This window comes from Nicotiana attenuata, unplaced genomic scaffold, assembly GCF_001879085.1.
Source record: "Nicotiana attenuata strain UT unplaced genomic scaffold, NIATTr2, whole genome shotgun sequence".
Lineage (NCBI taxonomy): Eukaryota > Viridiplantae > Streptophyta > Magnoliopsida > Solanales > Solanaceae > Nicotiana > Nicotiana attenuata.
The window spans coordinates 40295-49105 of NW_017671195.1; positions in this window are offsets into that span (position 1 = coordinate 40295).

The window sequence follows — 8811 nt, forward strand, 5'->3', positions numbered from 1 at the left end:
CAATAGGTCATATTATGATTTAAAACCAAATTCTGAGGCCTTTAAAAACCTCATTTTATTCCTTCTTGATTTGCGTGCACAGTCCGGTTGTATTTTCGGAAAGCTTTTATGTTGAAAGTTGATGAAAATAATAATTTTTGCCTTTAAAAGTAGATTTAGTTGACTTTGGTCAACGTTTTGCGTAAACGGACCCGGACTCGTATTTTGATAATTTCGGTGGGTCCGTATCAAAATATAGGACCTGGGCGTGGAATCTGATTCGGAGGTCCCTAGCTCGAGTTACGAATTTCTGTTATAAATTATAAGTTTGAAAATTTAATAGTTTTTAAGAAATTGTTAATGTTTGATCTTGTTGGAATCGGGGTCCGTAATTTGGTTTCGAAGCCCGGTACAGGTTCAATATAATATTTAAGTCATGTCTGTGAAATTTGGTGAGAAACGGAGTTGGTTTGACGTGATTTGGATGTCCGGTTGAGAAAATAGAAATTTCAAAGTGTTCTTGAGAATTTCATTTGATTTGGTGCTAAATTCGTAGTTCTAGGTGTTATTTTGGCGATTTGATCGCGCGAACAAGTTCGTATGATGTTTTAAGACTTGCATGTTTGGTTTGGAGCGCCGAGGGCTCGGGTGAGTTTCGGATAGGCAACGAAGTGAAAGTAGGAATTTGAACACTGTTGGTTTTTGTTGCAGGCCTTAGACCTCGCAAATGCGAGGTCGATCATCGCATTTGCGATCTCTGAAGAGTTCGCATTTGCGAGCTTCTCACTGCAAATGCAAAGAGAAGCTAGGCCAGCTTATGTTCGCAATGCGACCATTCCTTCGCATTTGCGATGGGGACAGGGGGAGGCAACATTCGCAATTGCGATCATCTGATCGCATTTGCGACCAGCTTAGTTCGCATTTGCGAACTTTTCTTCGCATTTACAAAGAAGGTAGGACGGTGGGAATCATCGCAAATGCGATCAATTTCTCGCATTTGCGACATCTGCAGCTGGTAAAACATGACTTAGATGAGATTTTTGTTCATTTTTCAAAACAAGAAACCCTCTAGGCGATTTTCCAAATACCACTTCTTCCCCAAATATCGGTAAGTGATTCTTAATTCATTTCTTTCAATTTTTCACTTCATTTTACAAGATTTTAACCTAGAATCTGTTATAAATAATTATCTAATGGTGGATGGTCCATAACTCCTAAAAGGAGCAATACCCACTACTCTTCTCCATTATTTCCATAACTCACACTACTCCAATACTTATATGGAGTTATGGTTGTAACTCCCATACCTCCATAGCCTCCCCATGATCTTACTCTATGATCTCAAATGTTTAATGTCTTGTTTATGGTATTCTTTTGTATACCTCTATGTAATCCTATAAATAGAGGGTTTTGGCATCACATTGTACATACTTGAATATATGGAAGAAATAAGAATCTCTTCTCTCTTGCTCCCTACATTCTTGTCTATTTTCTTGTTTTTATATTATTATTTTGAGCTAAATTTCGCAACACGTTATCAGCACGAAGATCTAACTAAATATGCTCTCATGCTCTAACTAAATATGCTCTCATTTTTGTAACCTCCGTATAGGCATATATTGTGCACTATCCTTATACCACAATTCTGTTGCTAGAAGGAAATAAAGGTTTCACTAACTGGTTTTTTTTTTTTTTTTTGATTAGAAATTTGTGGTTTCTTTGCATTTTCCTTAAGCATGAAAGGCCGAGAAAGGTGTGCTTGGGAAATTAGCAGGACCTTCCAATGGTAAGATGTAAAATGGAGGTCAAATTGGGGTGTATATCATTGTTGCCGTCTTCTGCTGCTTCTTAGTTGCTAACTCCACTACCACCTGTCAACATAGCGGTTCTGACAAAAAATATCTTAAGTCAGGTTTGGAATCTAATGAAACTGTTTCTTGGCTGAGCAATCTAGATGTTACCGGAATTGAAGCCACTGGGATGGATGTTAATACAAGCCAATCTTTTGATTTGCCTGTGTATTATACATATCCATGGGCAGTCATTTTTCGGCAATTGATGGAAATGTTATTTAAGGCTCCCCGTGATTAAAGGCTCAGGGGTGATGCGCTATGGCCTATTATGCCAAAGGTTAAGGATAAGACGGTAGGTTTTAAGTTCCGCACCATGGGGGTAAGACATCGGGTTCGAGTCCTAGTGCACCATAATGATAAGAGTTGACTTCGAGTCACAACTCATTATGGTCTAACATGCCTTTATATGGGTAAGGCATTGGGTTTGAGCCCCAATGCACCATATTAATTATATAATGAAAGAAAAATAATGTATCTTTCATGAAAAGGCATGAAATGTCCCACTTGATTTGCTCCATTCTTGAAGAGAATGTGATAGCGGCACATAATAAGTCTAAATGAAGACAAGCGGTTGACCAATAAACTTGGGCGTGCCAAAGATCAAATAATAATAGTCATCATTATGGTAATTGTAAAATGAGAACAATAAGGGTTCTCAAAATAGTCCTTCAAAATATGAAGGCAATGTTTACCATCAAATTGGTGTGGAAAAATAATAAAGCACGTCGCTGATTATGATTCATTCCTTGAAGAGAATGTGACTTGTGATAAGCATTGAGAATGCAGACCCATTCATAAAGATGAATGTGGCAATATGTGATAAAAGTAATGAATAAAGACGTCCAATGCATGATTGAATAAATACTACAACTCACCTCTATGGGGGGTTTGAGAGAAAGAAAGATCATAAACATTACTATGTGGTTACACGAATATGTCATTGGTCGTGTACATGTGGTAAGTCGAAAATATTTTGCCACGCCTTATAAAAAGTTATTAAAGGCAAAATTAAAGCAAGAAAAGATTTTGCTTATGATAATTTTGACCATGACAATTATTATGATAGGATAATTTTCTCTGTTGAGGAAAAATTCACCACTTGGATGGTGTTATAAAAGATCTTGCAGTGCAAAATTATTGAGAGCTCCAGAAGAGCGAATTTGTTACTACCCGAATAAATGAAATTATTCTTGACATTGATATTGTAGTAAGTCTCAAAAGAAACTTTTTGAGTTTCAAATGTATTCGCCAAAATGGTTGGCATGTTGAGACTATAAATGAAAGAAAGATTGATTATCTTCATATTACTATAACATACCGGGTAAATATGAAAGGTTGCCCGACTTTTCTTCTATCTGTACTACAGATGTATAAGCATGATGATGGAATCACATGCCATAGTAAATTAAATATTTACTGAAATAAACAACAGTTGGCATGACCGGTTGGCCATTCCGGTTCAATTATGATGTGAAAATTGATTGAGAATTCACATTGGCATATGTTGAAGAAATATAAGATTCTACAAGAATTCTCTTGTGCTTCTTATTCTCATGATATACCAGTTAAGGTCGGGATTGAATCCCTTGATTTCTAGAACGAATACAAGGTGATATATATATGGGCCCAGTCACCTGTCATGTGGACAGTTTACTATTATATGATTTTAATAGATGCATCTATTGTATGGTCGCATGTGTGTTTTCAACTTGCAGTTTGAATTTTGCAAGATTGATTGCTCAAATTATTAGAGCAGAGTCCATAATATAAATTTATCTTGATAATGCTGGTTTAAATCCAAGTTGGTTTAGCAGAGATTGTATGCCTCCAATTATAGCTAAATCATTGGTTATGAGAACAAAATTACCAAAAAGAAATTCGGTGTGAGATGTATTATTTAATATAGAGCAGCACTTGTACGCATCTAGACAAGTTATGATAAATTCTCCCCGTCACAATTAGTTCAGGGTCAGGAACCAAATAATTCCCATATTGAAATATGGATGTGCTATATGATTTAATTGTGACACCACAATGCACAAAGATGCGTTCCCAAAGAAGGTTGAGAAATGTGTTGGCGATCCTAACATTAGGGGGAGAAAATGGGCAGCTGAAACAGTTATTCGTGGGACGAATTATTATGAATATATCTAGATCCTCGTACAAGAAAATGTGAACTTATGTGAACTTGAAGTTCAAGTGATAATTCATTTCCAAAATATTGCCAGGAGCATTTTTGCTGACCCAAAGCTAAATATCATATTTCAGCTGTTAATGCTCCAAATAGAATAAATTCCATTATGGACAGAGTTTATGACACGCATGAAGCGTAATAGACTAATCGGTTCCAAAGATAAAACTCCTTGAAGAAGGAGAAGAGCAAATGTTCAAGATGGTCACAATAAGGAGGCAAGTGCTTTATAAAAGCACCATGACATAACACTTTATAAGACCTCATGGGAGAGGCTCAGGTACTTGAAAATAATGAGATAAAGAGATCTCAATAAGTTATGTCTTTATTGTGCGATGATGGAACCGATGTAAAATGATCGTCGACGATGTTGTTAATATAATGTAGCGCTCAATATTATTAATATTGACGAGGATCTTGAGCTCAAATATGTCATGGAATTTGGACAGATAAATGATTGGCCAAAAGGAAAAATATGCAAAGAAAATTGTCTTCATCTCAAAAATATGAAGTTGGACGGATAGTCCCAACAGCTGAAAATATAAAGGTTATATGGAGATATTGAAATATGATTAGTATTATATTGCAAAAGGAATCCTTGATATAGATTTATTTATTCTAACAAATATTGTCAAGGTTTTGTTGGTTACAAATGCAGGGCATAGTTCGATGTTCAGAAAATCTATTTTCATGTGAGGGTAACACCATATTGTCATTTTACAAGGCAGTTAATTGTTGATACTTATTCAAGTCATTCCAAGATAAGCAACTGATAAAGCAAGGGGCTCAACAAACAACAGACGTGTGACTTAACTGCGAAGAGAAGATTCCAATAATACTGAAGATAATGTTGTTTGCTTATATCAATTGGAAGAAGGATATATTGAAGGCAACAAAATAAAGCACATTTTACCAAAGTTGTTTTCAGACATGATCTTCGACAGATTGGTGATATAGACGTTCAACAAATTTATTTGATTGATAATTTGGTGGATCTGTTCAATGAGTCATTACCAACCCCAGCATTTGAGAAGCTGGTATACGGGATCGGAATGTGTCATTTCCGAAAAGTAAAGTGATGTTTTCATCAGGGGGAGTAAGATACGCGCTGCACTCTTTTTTCCTTAGCTGAGGTTTTATCCCACTGGGTTTTTCTAGCAAGGTTTTTAACGAGGCAGCAAACAATGCGTATTACAAGATATGTGTACTCTTTTTTCTTCACTAAGGTTTTTTTTTCCCACAGGGTTTTTTCTTAGTAAGGTTTTAATGAGGCACATTATCTATGGACATCCAAAGGGGAGTGTTATAAATAATTATCTAATGGTGGATGTCCATAACTCCTAAAAGGAGTAATACCCACTACTCTTCTCCATTATCTCCATAACTCCCACTACTCCAATACTTATATGGAGTTATGGTTGTAACTCCCATACCTCCATAACCTCCCCATGATCTTACTACATGATCTCAAATGTTTAATATCTTGTTTATGGCATTCTTTTGTTTACCTCTATGTAATCCGTAAATAAAGGGTTTTGGCATCACATTGTACATACTTGAATATATGGAAGAAATAAGAATCTCATCTCTCTTGCTCCCTACATTTTTGTCTATTTTTTTATTTTTATATTATTACTTTGAGCTAAATTTTGTAACATCTAAGATTTTCATGGTGGAATTGGCGATTTTTTGTAGAAATTAGGGATTTCAAAATTTGGGGATTTAGACCTCAAATTGAGGTCGGATTCCAAAACCAATTATATACCCGGGTTCGGGGGTAAATGGGTAATCGGGTTTTGGTCCGAATTTCGGGTTTGGACCAAGCGGGCCTGGGTGTTGACTTTTGTTGACTTTTTAAAAAACAACGTAAATTGCATTCCTTGCAATCGTGGGTAGTTCCTAAGGCTTAAATTGAATTATTTGGTTGGTAATTTGCTAGATTCTATTGGTCCAGAGGCTTGTGTGAAGGTAAAAGCGGTGATTGAGCTTTGAGTTTGGCCGTTGGAGCGAGGTAAGTGTCGTGGTTAACCTTGGCTTGAGGGATTAGGTATTATTTGCCTACTTGCTACATGTTTGGATGTTGAGTACAATGTATAGGTGATGTGACAAGTACCTATGCGTTGTTGTCGAGTCATAGCATGTGAATGAGTCTTATTCTTGTAAATGTTGTATTCTTTGATCACATTTTTCATGATTAGACTAGCTATTCGACATGTTGAGCAATTTCTTATCATGTTTTACTGAATTTGGTATTGATTGAGTATTGACTCAAAGTTGAGGCTGGTATTGTGGAATTAAGTGTTGAAGTAAGATTTGTTCTTGATATGCCTATCTCCCCGTTGTCATTGTTCATTGTTTTGGTGAGGGAGAGTGTTAAAGCACGAAGGGTGATGCCGTGCAATATTTTGTGAGTGAGTGATAAAGCACGAAGGATGATGCCGTGCACGTTTCTATTGTTCATTATGGTGATGTTGGGTGTAAAAGCACGAAGGGTGATGCCGTGCATGTTTCTATTATTTATCTGGCGAGGTTGAGAGTGAAAGCACGAAGGGTGATGCCGTGCACTTTCCTTTACTGTGTTTATCCATTTCTATCTGTTTAAGGTATACTGATTGTTCATGTTCTCAATTCCGTTGTAATTCTTTGTCTTGTAATCTCCTCAGCATGCCCCCTTACCAATACTTCTTGCCTTGTTTCTTTAGTTGCTATTATTAGTGTATATGTATTGATATACTACACAGGTTTGTTTGGGAGTGTCTTGTCCTAGCCTCGTCACTACTTTGCCGAGGTTAGACTCGACACTTACCAATACATGGGGTCGGTTGTACTGATACTGCACTATGCACTTTCTGTGCAGATTTTGATACTGGATCGTGTTGATCCGAGTTGAGCTGCTGACTTCAATCCCAAAGGAGACCCAAGGTAGATCTTCCGGCATTCGCAGACCCTAGAGTTCCCTTCCAGTTATTTCAGTTTACTGTTTCTTTTAACTCGAAAACAGTTGTACTTTCCTTCAGCCAGTTATTTGTAGTGACTCTTAGAAGTTCGTGAATTGTGACACCAGATTCTGGGTAGTTGTGTATAATAATTTTGGTTATCATAAAACTCCGCACTCCTTTAATATGTTATGATTTAATTGTTATTATTTACTGAATTGTTTAAGAGTTAGCGTATTAATCTCTAACTGTTGGCTTGCCTAACAACTGAAAGGTTAGGCGCCATCATGGTCCTGTTGGTGGAAAAATTCGGTCATGATAAATAGATTGGGTATATCTTAAGGAGATTGAATCTCAATTTTGGGATAATTTGGTGGAGTTTTGAGATGGTTTGAATTGAAAATTCGAAGTAAAAATTGAATGTGAAAAAAATGATATGTGCATCAATTGTGTATCACATATGTATCATATTTGTATCAATTGAGTATCACATGTATATCCATGTATACCTGTGTGTGAGATACATGCGCGATACATGTTTGATACATGTGTCGTAGAAGAATTTTTTGAACTCGATGTAATTACGAATTTTGATACAAAACCATTCCAAATCACCTCCAATCTTCCTCAAATTTTGTATATTGACTTATCTATATGTTTTTAGTGAATTTCAATTATACCCTTTGAAAAAGTTCCTTTTTTGCTTAGATTTTTGGAACTTTTTTTTTGTATTTCATCACCTTTATTTACTACCTCATCCATGAAATTTTCTTTCCGTTTTGCATCTAATGTTGCTAATCACACTTAAAAATATGGAAGGTGATTTTTTGCATGCGATTCTTTGAGAGAAAGAACCTTATTTATTTGGGTTTCAATTTTTATATGTACTTGTCTAGTTTTTGTAAGTCTATGACTAATGGCTAGAGGTTGGTAAGTTGAGACTTACTTTGGACATTTGGTTAAGTTTCCCATTCAAAAATAGCTAGATGTATAAATGGTAATTGAAAGTAGCCATAGTTTCAAAAGTAATCAACATTTAGCCACTTTTCATATAAAGATAAAATCTAAACGAAAACACTGTTAAAGATCCGAAAATATTCTAACATAATATGCTGGAGTTCAAATTTTTTAAATACGAGCTTCCATCATAATATACTGGAGCTTCCATCATAATATGCTGGAGCTCCATCATAATATGCTGGAAATTTGTATGCTGGAGCTCTATAATCTCGCATATTGTGCTCGAACTTTTCATGTCCTAGATTTCTAACATAATATGTTGGAAGTTTATACGCAGAAGCTCCATAATCGTGCATATTATGCTGGAACTTTCCGTGATAGTGGTTATTTTTGAATGACATTGCAAATATTGACTATTTTTCGATTACCAGTCCCAAAAAGCTCCATAATCGTGCATAATCGTATAATTTTTAGAAATAAATAAATAGGTTTATGGTGCGGTAGTACTTTAATCTGCACCAACAAGGGTACTTCTTGATCTCAAATTAGTTAGTTCAATTACACAAATCCTGTATAATCTATTTCTTTCTAATTAGTTATTTCAATTGTCTAAATCATCTATTATCTATTTCGCTCTATGAGAGGCAATATTCTAACAGTCAATTTAAAACAAAAATATGGCAGCAAGTAAGCTTGCAGATTCAAGATTGCCAATTCTGACTCTAACGTTTAAAAGAGAAACAATAAATCTACGTAATTTTTTACTAATTTAATTTCTCGATTCGTCTAAATCGTCTCTGTTTAAAAGGTTATTCCAAGAGCATTCTAAGTCTATTTTTTGCCTATTTGGATTAATCTTACATCTTTATGACAATTTATCTTTATTGTTTTT